Raw genomic sequence first — 13,696 nt, forward strand, 5'->3', positions numbered from 1 at the left:
AACCTTCCTAATGCCGCCACCCTTTAATACAGTTCCTCATGTTGTGGTGACCCCCAATTTCATTGTTACAAATTGAACATAATTAAAGCATAGTGATTAATCACAAAACAATATGTAATTATACATGTGTTTTCCGAGGGTCTTAGGCGACCCCTGTGAAAGGGTCCTTCGACTCCCAAAGGGGTCGCGACCCACAGGTTGAGAACCGCTGGTGTAGGTGGTAAATGCTCGCTCTCCGGGTCCGTCCCTCCAGCACCCAGCACGCAGTGCCCCGTCCAGCCCAGAGGACCGCTTCCCGCATGAGCCCGTGAACCCGTGCGGGAACTTTGCTAAGTTCTGAACTGCAAAGCTCAGTGCCCGGCACCCAGTGGGAGCTCAATCAATCAATCAATCAATCAGTGAGTCAGGACCCCGGACAGGCGGCTCCCCCTCTGAATCTCCTTCCTCTCTGGAAGCAGGTAGTCAGTGTCCCGGCTCCTTCCGCTCGGGCTCCCATGAAACCGAATGATTTCCTTTTCGGGCCAGGCCTCCGAGTCGCATTTAGGGAAGGTGGGTGGGTGAGAAGAGGCTGATTAAAAAGGTTAGTGCACATTTTTGGTTCCCACTTCCGACTCTTCCAGATCTATTTTTGCCTGCTTAATCAAAGGAGCCACGTTACATTCGTTACATTCCTTTAGCTTGTCTTTTCTTTTTTTTTAATTAAAAGTCTTTATTTAAACCGCCCCCTCCAGCCATCCCAGGACGCGGCGCGGAGGGGGCGCAGACAGGTGGAGCGAGCGCCCGGGAAGGCGGGGGCTGTGCCGAGCCGCGGGGGCCGGGGGCGGCGGCGTTTCGGCGTTTTTGCCCAGAGCAGCCCCGCGCGCCCCTCCGGAGGGGGCGGCTCCTCGCCGACACCCGCCCCAGGTAGCCGGGCTCCGGCCCGCACCCGCGCCCCGCCCGCCTCCGCTCCCGCAGCGCCAGGGCCGGAGGGGCGGGGCCGGGGGCGGGGCGGGCGCTGATGTAATCCCGGCGCCGGGCGGAAGGATATGGAGCGCGCCGGCCGGCGGGGCGCTGAGGCCAGTTGCCGGGTAACGGAGTGGAGCGGCTCCGCGCAGCCTCCCGCCCTCCGCGAGTGGCGCCGGGGCCGCCGCCGCTTTACGTAAGGCGCAGGCCGGGGCCGCCGGCGTTCGGAGCCGCTCGGAGCCCGAGAGGAGAGGAGAGGAGAGGAGGCGCCGCTCGGCAGGTACCGGGAGGCCGGGGCGGGCGGACGGGCGCGGCCCCTGGGCCGGCCGGCCGGGCGGGGAGGGACCCGGCGGGCAGCCGCCGCCGAGAGACTCTGGGGCCGGCTGGAGGGAGGCCGGGCCGTCCCGGGAGCCGCGGGCTCCGCGAGCGCCCCGGCCCGGCCCCGGCGTGCGGCGGGCTGCGGGCTCGGGGACCCCCCGGCCCGGCCCGGCCCGGCCCCGCGCTCCGGGAGAGCGAGGGGCGGACGATGAGTCCGCACAATGGGCCGGCGTCGCGGCGCTGGGAGCGGCTCTTTGGGGGGAGGCGAGGCGCGGGCCGGACGTGGGCCGGGGCGCGGAGCCCCGGGCGGCGACGGCGGGGTCCCGGCGTGGCCGGCGGCCGGCGGGTGGGCGCTCGCGGCGCGGCCCCCTCCCCGCCAGCATTGTCCTTCGGGGGCCCGGGGAGGGAAACGGCCGCGGGGGAGGGGCCGCGCGGGGCGGGGCCGGCCTGACGGACGGGCGCGCGGGCCTGTGGCGCGGCGGGCGGCGGGCGGCGGGCGGGGCCTGGCGGGGGCCGGGGCCGGGCGCGCGCGGGGCGGGCGCGGCGCAAGGTTTGGCGAAGGTTACGGCCGCCTGCAGGCGTGACGGGCCCGCCGAGTCCCCGCCGCGGCCGATCGGAGGGTCCCGAGCCCGGGATCCCGAGCGCTCGCCGCTCCTCTCCGCCCGGGAAGCGCGGGTCGCGGCGTGTGACCTGCCGCGCGCGGCCCGGGGTGCACGGACGGGGGCCTGCGCGTCCCTGGGAGCAGACGCTCCGGCCGCGGAGCCCAGTTTTGATGTCTCTTTCGCCGCTTCTCGGTCCTGCCCCCCACGGGGAAGCTGGGGGGGCGTCAGCCGGGAGACCGTGTAGCGGAGAAGCGGGGAGGGGCATGCGGGTCGCTGGAGCGATTTGACCGAATGCGGTTCCTGCCGGGAATGACCTGGGTGGACACTTGGACATCCCGGGTGCATGCTTCCTCCGAGTTCCCGAGACGGGGCTTACACACACACCACAGACGGTGGGGGAAGTAGGGTGAGGTGGTTGGGGGCAAGCAGTTTTGATAATGGGCGTTGTGAGTAATCCAGATTTCTCCTATGTCATGCTAGTGGCCCGGTGCACGAAATGCGTGCATGGGGAGGGGGTGTCCCTCAGCCCCGCCTGCACCTTCTCCAATCTGGGACCCCTCAGGGGATGTCCGACTGCCAGTTTAGGCCGGATTCCTGTGGTATCGGGCCTAAACTGGCAGTAGGACATCCCTCTCCTAATTTGGGACCACTGGCTCCTAACTGCTCACCTGCCCTGCCTGTCCGATCGCCTCTAACCACTCTGCCTGCCTGCCGGATCGCCCCCAACTGCCCTCACCTCCTGGCCTGATCGCCCCTAACTGCCTCTGCCTCTGCCTCAGCCTGCCACCATGGCCTTGTCCCCAGAAGCTCTCCTGGTCTAATTAGCATATTACCCTTTTATTAGTATAGATAAGGCCCGCACCAGAACACCTTGACCATTTCATAGACTTTGGCATTTAAAGGGGAGGGGAAAAAATCTGCCACTCTGCATTCTGAAGGTCAGATGTTCTCTCATCAGCTGTTTTGGATTCATCCATTTTTAAAAAATATATATACTTTTATTTTTATTGATTTCAGAGAGGAAGGGAGAGGGGGAGAGAGAGAGAGAAACATCAGTGATGAGAGAGAATCATTGATCGGCTGCCTCCTGCACGCCCCCTACTGGGGCTGAGCCCACAACCCAGGCCTGTGCCCTGACCAGGAATGGAACCTGGCACCCTATAGTCCGCAGGCTGATGCTCTGCCCACTGAGCAAAACCAGCTAGGGCTGGAACCATCCGTTCTTAAGTGGATCTCAGGATCTTTACGCCGTTCTTTTGTGACAAACACTATTTCTGAATTAGGTAAGCTCCTTGCAGTTACATCTCACACGGGGTGGGGGCAAAGGAGCTTTAAAGGTGTGCCTTCTTGAAACACCGAGTTTATTCTTTATTACTATTATTTATTAATTATTGTACTATTTTCCATATGGACAACTGTAAACCTCCTTTTGCCCCACCCTGTATTCTAGATTCAATTGCTGTACCCTGCTAAATAATGAATTTTTAATAATTCAAAAAGTAGTCTACTGCTTCAGTCAGGGCACATGTGTAATGGTTTCTCAATGAAATGCCAATTTGGCTACTTGAACATGGAATGAAGGGCAGAATACTAGTCTTAAATATTTAACTCCATAGCACGTGGAATTAGAGGTACCAGGGTTTTTTTGTTCATTTTTTAAAGGACAGGTCTTTAACATGGGGTTAACAGAAAGCATATCTGTAACTATTTTAAGGCTAATTAGGTTTTTTACACAAGTTGCAAACATTTGGGAAAATTACACAGATTTTTAACACTTCTCTAGCGATCTTATAGATCACTCTGCTTTTACAGTAGGAATATTGCTTTCAAAAGCAATAGGATAAAAAAAATTTTTGCCCAGAACGGAAAAGTACCGAGCCTGGATTTTCTGTTTTAGCAGCATTTCACCTGGAACAATGAATGGCCTCTGAGCCAGTTTTCTCATCAGTGAAATGGGAATAATGATGATACCTGTCTCAGGAGGGTTGGGATGGTCAAGTAAGGGGAGATGTGAAATAATTCCAGCAACATTCAGCCCCTTTAAAAAGACTAGATTAGTGCCAATGTGTCAACGCTTCTGATTCCTTTCTTGGCTTAAAGCTTTGTCTTCAGGCTCCTCTCCACCTCCTCCTCTCTGGCTGCCAGAGTCATCTTTCTGAAACACGGATCAGATCTTGCCAGTCTCTGGCTCAGAAAGCTTAAGACTACCTGCTGGTGGGGGGATGGAATCCGGGCCCACCAGCATCACATTCAAGGCCCCTCAGGGCCCGGCCCCAGCCGTCTCTGAACTTCACCTGTCCTCTTCCTCACCTTTCCACACTGTGCCGCTGATCAGGACGGCTCTTTGTCTGGGAACATGCCAAGCTGCTGCTTCCTTCTTTGCTTAGAGCCTCAGCTCTGATTGGAATGCCTGTCTCACTCCCATCCCCTCCAGTTTTTAAAATATTTTGTTAATCCTCACCCGAGGATATTTTTCCCATTGACTTTTAGAAGGGAGGGAGGAAGGGGGGGCGGGTAGAGAAAGAGAGAAACACTATGTGAGAGAGACACATTGATTGGTTGCCTCCCACACACATCCTGACCTGCATGAAACCTGCAGCCCAGGTACGTGCCCTGGACCGGGAATCGAACCCAAGACCTTTTGGTCCGCAGGCTGAGGCTTTTAACACTGAGGCAAACTGGCCAGGGCTCCCCTCCAGTTTTTAAAAGCCCACATCTGATTTTACGTCCTCTCTGGAACCCTTTGGAAATCCTGTAAAAATGAGTTATTCATTTCTGCAGTCATAATCCTCTATTTTTACTTGCATTATTACCGTATCATGTTGTATTGTGTATGTTAAACTCTGGCTGTGTTGTTATTTTACCCCCAACACTTGCTCAGGAGTTTAAACATGAAAGTGTTCAAATGTATGTTCAAGTCTGTAATCGCCTTATGTAGTGTGTTATTGTTATGAAGTGTGTTAATAGCAAACATCAGAGTCCCAACCACAACATTCACAATGAGGTTATACTGTGTTGAAGATAGTTAATACTTAGAATATTTCTTTTCAGTTATTTTTGGCCTCCCATGTGATACCAAGTGGGATCTTTATACGAAGTGCAAACAACCGCCTCCCATCTGTCTAACTGCCAGGACCCAGGAGCCTGCCTGCCGCCCTCGAAGCCACCGCACCTGTCCCCTGGGTGGAGGGAGCCAGGGCACAAGTTTTGAAATGTCCCTTACCTTTGAAATCTAATTGCACTCCCAGCAGATTACTTTTTATTAAAATGGTTTTTAAGACAAGATTTATTAATCTCACTAGAAAGTAGTTTCATGGGAGGGCTTATTTAAGCCCACGAGGCCTGTACTGGAGACTCGGCTGTGTCTGGGCGCAGCGCTCACCCCTGGGTCACTGTGGGCAAGTCGCTTACATCCCTCTCGGACTTTAGTCTCTTTGTTCTGTGAAATGAGAGCGGTCTTGTCTGTGCTATTTTTGTTGTCGTGTCCCTTAAAGTGGCCATACTTGGTGTCCTTCGTGCATGTCCCTGTTGTGCTGTGAGTTAGCGAGATGCCTCACTTCCAGCACATTGGTCCTTCTCGTTACCCAGGCTGGACACTCGGCGTCTTCCGTTTCTTCACCAGATTTTTGCCCCGTCTGCCTCCACGTGTCCTTTCCACCCACCTTTTCTAGGGCTCCTCCGCCCCTGCCCGCTTCTTGTCAGCCCTCACGTGGATTGTTATGTAGGCCTGCTGCTGACCGGCCTCGCTTTCTCTAGTCTCTCTGGTTCTCCTGCGTTGTTACAGGATGATTTAATATGTAAATCAAACCATAGCACGCCTTCCCCCCAGTGTGCGCCGGAGGTTCTTAGCATCGCCCTCCATCACACCTGGGGGTACGGCCTCCTTCTGCTGGTAGGTGGGCTGGTCCTGCAGAGCCTTCCCTTGGAGGCACCACCACCTGGCCCTGGTGGAGAATTCACGTGAAAGGGTTAGGAAATCATTCTAAGACCTTATGCCATCTGGCCTCATTTCAGCCTTGAGCTTGATCTTTTACTGTGTCTCTCTCGTCACCTTGTGTTTCAACACTAGCCCTCTGGCTGCTTTCATGGTTGTTTGTCCAGTTCCTTTATTCTGGAATGTCCTTTCTGCCTTTTTCTTCCTGTTGGAATTCTTAATACTGACGGTTTGGCTTAAATACTTCTGCTTCTATGAGAGAAGCTTCCCCTGGTTTTCATAATTAACTCCTCATTCTTCTCCCACATGGTGCTTGACTGGTACCTCCACTTCGCTATTTTTTCCCTTTGACTTTTTAGTTAAGTCTTTACATGGAGGTCTTTCCTGGATTGTAGACTCCGAGGGAAGAGAGGGAACTCTTACCCGTTGCTGACTCCTGCTAATGTGCAGTGTGGCTTTTTACATAGTACTTATTCCTTGAGTGTTTGAATTAACTCAGTTAGTCTATAGTCTCTGATTTCAGCAGAGGGGGAGAGGGGTGGAGTGGCTTTAGATGAGAGCTGCTTGAATCCATCCGCATGACACTCGAACGAGGCCCAGCGCGTAGTAAGTGCTCAGGAAGTGGCAGCTTTTAGCTATTAGTTGGAGCAGGTGTGGGAACAGTAGCGGTTGGGTAAGTCGATTGGTTTTACAGCTCATACTGGTACTGTAACATGCTCACAGGTTCATTTCTGGGCTTGTGTGTAAAGAAAAAGTCACCTGGTCTCCACCTGCACCTCTGTTCTCTCCTTAGTTTTGGGAATAAGCAGAACAGGAGCATTGGCTGGAGAGGGGTTTTGCACAAGTAGATCCATGATGGTGCCCAGTTTGTTCTGAAGACGGCAAACCTGATTGTAGGCCGGGCAGTTTCTTTTGCCTGTGGCTTGTGTGGGAAATGGGAATTGTCCGATTTACACTGTATATTCTTTTTCACTGAAACAGATGTTCCATTTTAATCTTCTATCTTGAAATAATTCATCAAACAATAGTGTCTCCCTATGCAGTATTTGGAATGACTGTTGAAATGGAAATTCTGATTTAGACATCATCTTCCAGCTTTTGCCCTGAGCGAGGCTTTCTCTGGAGCCCTCTCTCTTTGTCTGGTCAGCAGCCTTACCCCTGACCCGCTAGGGAGAAAGGAAGCGAGGAAAACCAGCTATAATTCCGAAACTTTTAATTCAGTATTTATTTTTCAGTTTATATGCACTAGTTATTAACAAGCTCTATCCAGAAACTTGAAAAAGTACTATCTGTTAGTTCTAAAATAAATGGAATTCCCTACTTGCAGCAACACAAGAATATGTATTGATTGCTATTTAACGTACATTGACTATATTTATGATTATGAACTTTAAAAAAAATCATTGGAAACCTACATATTCCTAATAAACTGCTCTTAAAACTTGCCCCAAAGAATTGGGGATGATAGGGCTATCCCACTGAATGAACGAATTAATAACTGTATTAGAAATAGAGACAATAAAAGTTAGAAAATTAATAATTACAGAAATGCTTGAGAATGTGTTGCTTTGTGCGTGTGTGCTTCTAGCTAGATCAGTGCTTCTCAACCTTCCTATTGCCGCGACCCTTTAATACAGTTCCTCATGCTGTGGTGACTCTGAACCATAAAATTATTTTCATTGCTACTTCATAACTGTAATTTTGCTACTGTTATGAATCGTAATGTAAATATCTGATATGCAGGATGTATTTTCATTGTTACAAATTGAACATAATTAAAGCATAGTGATTAATCACAAAAACAATACGTAATTATATATGTGTTTTCCGATGGTCTTAGGCGACCCCTGTGAAAGAGTCGTTCGACCCCCAAAGGGGTCACGACCCACAGATTGAGAACCGCTGAGCTAGAGTGATGGAGGAAGGTGAGTGCCATGGGTCCAGGCTCTGTGTGTGTGTGTGTGTGTGTGTGTGTGTACGCTTGGGTGTGTGCGTGCATGAGTGATTCTCTAGAGTGAGCCTGGTCACTGTGTGAGTGGAGTCTTTAATTTATGGTGCCTGGCGCAGGGGAATGACACTCACTACATATGGAAATGAAATGAATCCATCCCTATGGAGATAAGTAAGTGTAAAGAAATAAGTCTCAATGCATTTTCAAAATTGTTTTTGGGGTGAAATGGTTGTTACCTCATAATGAAGAGCGGTAGAACAGCGGAGGGATTTATTTCCCCTTTTAGCCAGGAGTTTGCTTGGAGCTCAGTTACATTTCCCAGAGTACCTTTGGGATCTTAATAGCAGTGCATCCCTATTCAAAACTGCCTCCCTAGTGTGGGGATTTATTCAGGCTCTTTACTTTTTTCTTCAGTTACTTGCCTTTTCTTAGGTGTCTAACATTTTACTCCTTGTTAGCATCTTCCCTGAAGATTTTAATCGAGAGGGAGTTGAAATTGAATCGACACTTTTTTTATCCATTTCTTGAGGGTGGTTGTTACTCGCTGCTGCTTTCTTTGGTTATCACCATAAATAATTGGCTACTGATAGTAATTTTAATAATTTTTTGCTATTACCAACTAATTGGTAATTTTTATAAAATGTAAAGCTTAACTTAAAACTGTTAAAGTATATTTTGTATTATTTACCAAAACGTTGTTTTGAACCTAAGTAATTGTTATAAAGCCCATTTATTTATTTATTTTAAAGCCTGAAGATGGTAGAATCATGTATTTTTAATTTATTTTTGTTAATCCTTACCTGAGGATATTTTTTCCATTGATTTTTTTTTTAGAGAGTTGGGAGGGAGGGAGAGGGCAAGGAAGGGAAGGAGGGAGGGAAAAAGATTGAGAGAGAGAGAAACTTTGATGTGAGAGAGACATCCATTCATTGCCTCCCACACGCACCCTGACTGGCGCTGAGGATGGAAGCTGCAACCCAGGCATGTGCCCTGACTGGACACCGCCCAACCAGCCACACTGGCCGGTGAGCCTTTTTTTTTTAAGTATATATTTAAAAAATCTAAGAAGTAAATTTTAAGATGAAAAGTAAATCTTCACTCCTCTTACCATCCTGTACTCATCTTGAAAAACCAAGTTTCTTGGATGTCATAGAAAAAACCATGCCTATACTTGTAAGAAGTGGAGTCCTGGTAGAGAGTTCCGTGTTTAAACAAGCACTAGACTTCGTGTCTTGGGCGCTTTTCTTATCAGGCACACAGGTTTCCTTCCTCACAGGTCTCCTCCTCGCTTCTCATGGCCGAGTATTCCGTGTGTGAACGCCCACTGGCTGATGGGAGGGCAGTGAATGTTCTAGACGTGTGTCCTGGGAGCTTGCATGGTAGCCTCCTTACCCTACGCAGCCGACAGAAAGCTGACCGGCACGTGTCTGACTTCTCTGAATTATCGTTGATCATGTGAACATTTTTCTTGGTGGCTCTATTTTAATGATTTTAGACATTAGCCTTGATATTTTTCTCTGACGTAGTCCTGTATTATAATTTTGTATTAATAAGGATGACAACTCTTCCTAGACCAGTGATGGCGAACCTTTTGAGCTCGGCGTGTCAGCATTTTGAAAAACCCTAACTTAACTCCGTGTCACATAGAGAAATTTTTTGATATTTGCAACCATAATAAAACAAAGATTTATATTTTTGATATTTATATTATATATTTAAATGCCATTTAACAAAGAAAAATCAACCAAAAAAATGAGTTTGCGGATCACCTCTGACAGGCGGGTCATAGGTTCACCATCACTGTCCTAGAGGGGCATTCATCCACGTAATATTGTGCCTGCTTCGCATCCTAGGCACAGATGCCAAGATGGTCAGACATGCAGGAGACTTTCCGGGGACTTGCCTGGGAAGGGAAGGAAGAAGGACAGGGGTACATGGGATGTGACTGTGAAGGGAGAGGAGGCAGGTACTGGCTGGAGCAACCTCGGGCCAGGCAGTTCTGAGGAAGTCATGGCCCAGCTGATAGGTCTGCTGAGGGCAGGGAGGCTGGGTCTAGTTCCCCTCTGATCGGTGTTGCTCCGGGCAGCCTGGGAGACTTATGGCCTCAAGTCCTTTCTGTGATGACTTGAATGTCCAGCAGACGGAGGCTGTCGGCCACCTGAGGGTCACCCACACACAGCCAGCACACACGTGTTCTGTCCTGGGAGGGGTGGGGAGAGGCTGGTGATAGGAGTAAGCAGTGGATCCGCATGTCAAGTGAAGATTGGGGCTAAGGAAAAACAGCAAGAGTGGCAGTGTGTACAGGGGGACAGGCTCTGGTAAGGTGACAGGAGCTGAAGGAAACAGCGAGAGAGATGTGAGGACAGAACACGGAGCATCCGGTCTGGGTGCGTGGTGAAGGTAGAGCTAAGAGGATGTGCTGGTGGATAGATGTGGGATGTGAGAGGAGGGGAGTCAGCATGGTGCCAAAGCTTTGGCTTGAGCCATGGAATCACAGCGTTGCCCTTGACTGACATTGGGAAGGTCATGGCAAGGATGGCGGTCGTGAGAATGCAGTTTGTTTTTTACTTAAGACATAAGTTGTGCCCTAGCCAGTTGGGCACAGTGGACAGAGGAGCATTGGCCTGCAGACCTAAGGGTCCCAGGTTCTATTCTGGTCAAGGCACGCGCCTCGATTGCAGGCTCCTCCCCGGCCCAGGCCCTGCTCAAGGCTCGTGCCGGAAGCAACCAGTGTTTCTCTCACATCGATATTTCTCTGTCTTTCCCTCTCTCTTCCAGTCTCTAAAAATCAATGGAAAAATATCCTCAGGTGAGAATTCACAACAAAGAAAGACATAAGTTGAGCGTCCAGTTGGACACCTCACTGTCCAGTACCTTGATGGCTCTAGAATTGTGGGGTTCATGAGAGAAGAGATGACATTTGGAGTAATTGCTACATCGATAGGATTTGAAATCTTGGGACTGGAGATCACCTAGGACCGTGCTGTTCAGTATGGTAGCCACGAGCTCCTTGTGGCTTTTGAGCACTTGAGACGTGGCTGTTTTTACTTGAGCTGTCTTGTGTCAAATATTCCCCAGATTTCAAAGACTCAGTACGGGAAATAGAAGTGTAAAATACCATTCGTAATCTTTATCCTGGATTGTATTTAGAGTGATAATATTTTGAATATATCGAGTTAAGTGAAATATGTTAAAAGTAATTTCACTTGGGCCCTGACCAGTATTTCCCAGTGGTTAGAGCGTCGGCCCATGCACCTAAGGGTTGACGGTTTGATTCCCAGTCAGAGGCACATACTTGGGTTGCAGGTTCGATCCCCAGGACCAGTCGGGGCATGCGGAGGAGGCAGCCAATTGATGAGTATCTCTTTCTCGTGTTGATGTTTCTCTCTCCCCCCTCCCCTCCCTCCCTTCTACTCTAAAAATCAATGGGAAAAATATCCCTGGATGAGGATTAACAAAAAGTAAGCAAACAAAAAAATGAATTTCATTTGCTTTTCCCTTTTAATTTGGCTACTAGAAAAATTTACATCTGATTCAGATTTTGTCGTGGGAGGCCGCTGATGGGGGAAGTCAGCTGGAGAAGGTGGGCGGGCACCAGGGCAGGAGAGATGACCATGGACTTTAATGTTGGAGAACTTTTCTTGTTTTAAAGTACAAATGTGACAAGAAAAACTTGAATGCTTTTGGAAGAAAATACAGACAAGTATCTTTCTGACCATGAGTGTAGAGAAGGCTATTTGAAGACCGTGTTCTCAGACTGGTAAAATGCAGGTTCTTTCTTACTCAGCCTGTAACTTATCCAGGCCTCCAGCGGACTGGATGCGGCTCACCCACACTGGGGAGGGCAGCCTGCTGTGCTCAGTCCACTGATTTGGACGTTAACCTCATCTAGAAGTGTTGTAATGTACCCCACGAATCACAGAAGGACGCCTCAAGAAGTCGAATTAAAGAGTCACATTTATTGCAATCCGGGACTATGAGGGGCCATTCCCCAAATCTCATAGTAGTAAGGTGGCTGCAAAACCAGACTTATATAGGCAGAGATCACAAAGGTATTGATTACATCCCAAGGTTTGGAATGAGGAACCTGATTTGCAAAAAGCAGTTTACAGAAGCAGAAGCAGCATGTTATCTAAATTATAGTTTGGGGTCTCTGGATCACTGCATTGACAGAAACACATTATCTAGAGCCCTCGGGTCTGGAATGAGGAACCTGGTCAGACTTAAGCATGTTATCTCAATTACAGTTTTTGGGTCTCTGGAACACTGAGTCAACAGGGACACGCTCTGTTAACTGGAGCCCTCTGACCTTGGGATAACTGTGCTGTCCTTCCCAGGTAAAGGAAAATGTGCTTTCTAAGGCCAGTATGACCACAACCAATGGGATATTCACAGTACAATCAATAGGGTATTCAATCGAATGGGATGATTTATATAATTCAGAAAATCAAAATAACTTTTCCATTATTTTAACAAACAAATAAGTACAGAAACCAAACAGCAGGGTTAAAGTTAAACTATAGTTTCTACCTGAGATGATTGCTACCATACTTCAGAAGCACCTCACAGACACCGGCATCTGCTTAACCAAGTACCTGGGCACCATGGCCCAGGCCAGCCGACACGGCATGACCATCACAGGGCTGTTCCTCTCCTAAGCCCTTTCCCAGTTGCTCTAGTAACGCACTCAGAGCCGGAGAGACACCCTTGTATCTTAGCCCTTTCCCTGCGTTTCACTCCTGCCTCTTCGCCAGCACCTTCCTGCTGGGAAGTTAGCCCGTGAGGCCTGGTGGCGTTGGCCCCACTGTGGGCTTTGAATCCAACCCGACTGCTTCATCTTTCCCTGCCCCAAGGACGGAAGGACACGGGATTTTACTAGAACATGATAGATTACACAGTGGCGATGCAGGTACAGAGCAAGGTGCTGGTGCACAAGACTGTAGACAAGGTCAGAGTTAAAGACTGACCTTGGCCACAGGCCTGGGAAGAGACTCCTCACCGTGATGGCTTTTGGTTAGGAACCTTTGAGTTTAGACCATCCTGGGTGGTTCCTTTCGGGCTCTGGGTGTGTAAGACCTTCCGTGCGGGCCTCCCCTGAGCTGTCAGGTTGAGTGTGTGGCCCCTTTCGCCCACAGATGTCTGATTCAAAGTTTTCACCGTTTAGGGAAAAAGGCATTTTTGTAAATCTATAGCAGTGGTTCTCAACCTTCCTAATGCCGCCACCCTTTAATACAGTTCCTCATGTTGTGGTGACCCCCAATTTTATTGTTACAAATTGAACATAATTAAAGCATAGTGATGAATCACAAAACCAATATGTAATTATTATTATTTTTTTTTTTAAATATATTTTATTGATTTTTCACAGAGAGGAAGGGAGAGGGATAGAGAGCCAGAAACATCGATGAGATAGAAACATCGATCAGCTGCCTCCTGCACATCTCCTACTGGGGATGTGCCCGCAACCCAGGTACATGCCCTTGACCGGAATCGAACCTGGGACCCTTCAGTCCGCAGGCCGACGCTCTATCCACTGAGCCAAACCGGTTCCGGCCAATATGTAATTATTTATGTGTTTTCCGATGGTCTTAGGCGACCCCTGTGAAACGGTCGCGACCCACAGGTTGAGAACCACTGATCTATAGGGACTTTTATGCAGGCATAAAAAACTGCCATCTCTGTAGCCCTGCTAAAGATTTCTGACATCTAGTAGATCTAGGTCAGCGGTTCTCAACCTGTGGGTCGCGACCCCTTTGGGGGTCGAACAATCCTTTCACAGGAGTTGCCTAAGACCATCGGAAAACACATGTATAATTACATATTTTTGTGATTAATCACTATATGCTTTAATTATGTTCAATTTGTAACAATGAAAATACATCCTGCATATCAGATATTTACATTACGATTCATAACTAGCAAAATTACAGTTATGAAGTAGCAACGAAA

General features: G+C 49.2%; 1 protein-coding gene across 4 annotated transcripts in view; it reads left to right on the plus strand.

The window, feature by feature from the left end:
* Nucleotides 1-1,071: 1,071 nt before the first annotated feature.
* The window catches only part of KIAA0232 (KIAA0232 ortholog), a 67,650-nt gene continuing 55,025 nt past the window's right edge, over nucleotides 1,072-13,696 (plus strand). For all 4 annotated transcript variants that reach the window (XM_070399679.1, XM_070399707.1, XM_070399697.1 and 1 more), the window contains exon 1: nucleotides 1,072-1,222. The gene's annotated coding sequence lies outside the window, so the exon portion shown is untranslated. The remainder of the gene's footprint in view (nucleotides 1,223-13,696) is intronic.

The sequence above is a fragment of the Myotis yumanensis genome, unplaced genomic scaffold (genome assembly GCF_028538775.1).
Source record: "Myotis yumanensis isolate MYYU_CA2020_CCGP unplaced genomic scaffold, mMyoYum1.0.hap1 SCAF_1, whole genome shotgun sequence".
In the NCBI taxonomy this organism is placed as follows: domain Eukaryota; kingdom Metazoa; phylum Chordata; class Mammalia; order Chiroptera; family Vespertilionidae; genus Myotis; species Myotis yumanensis.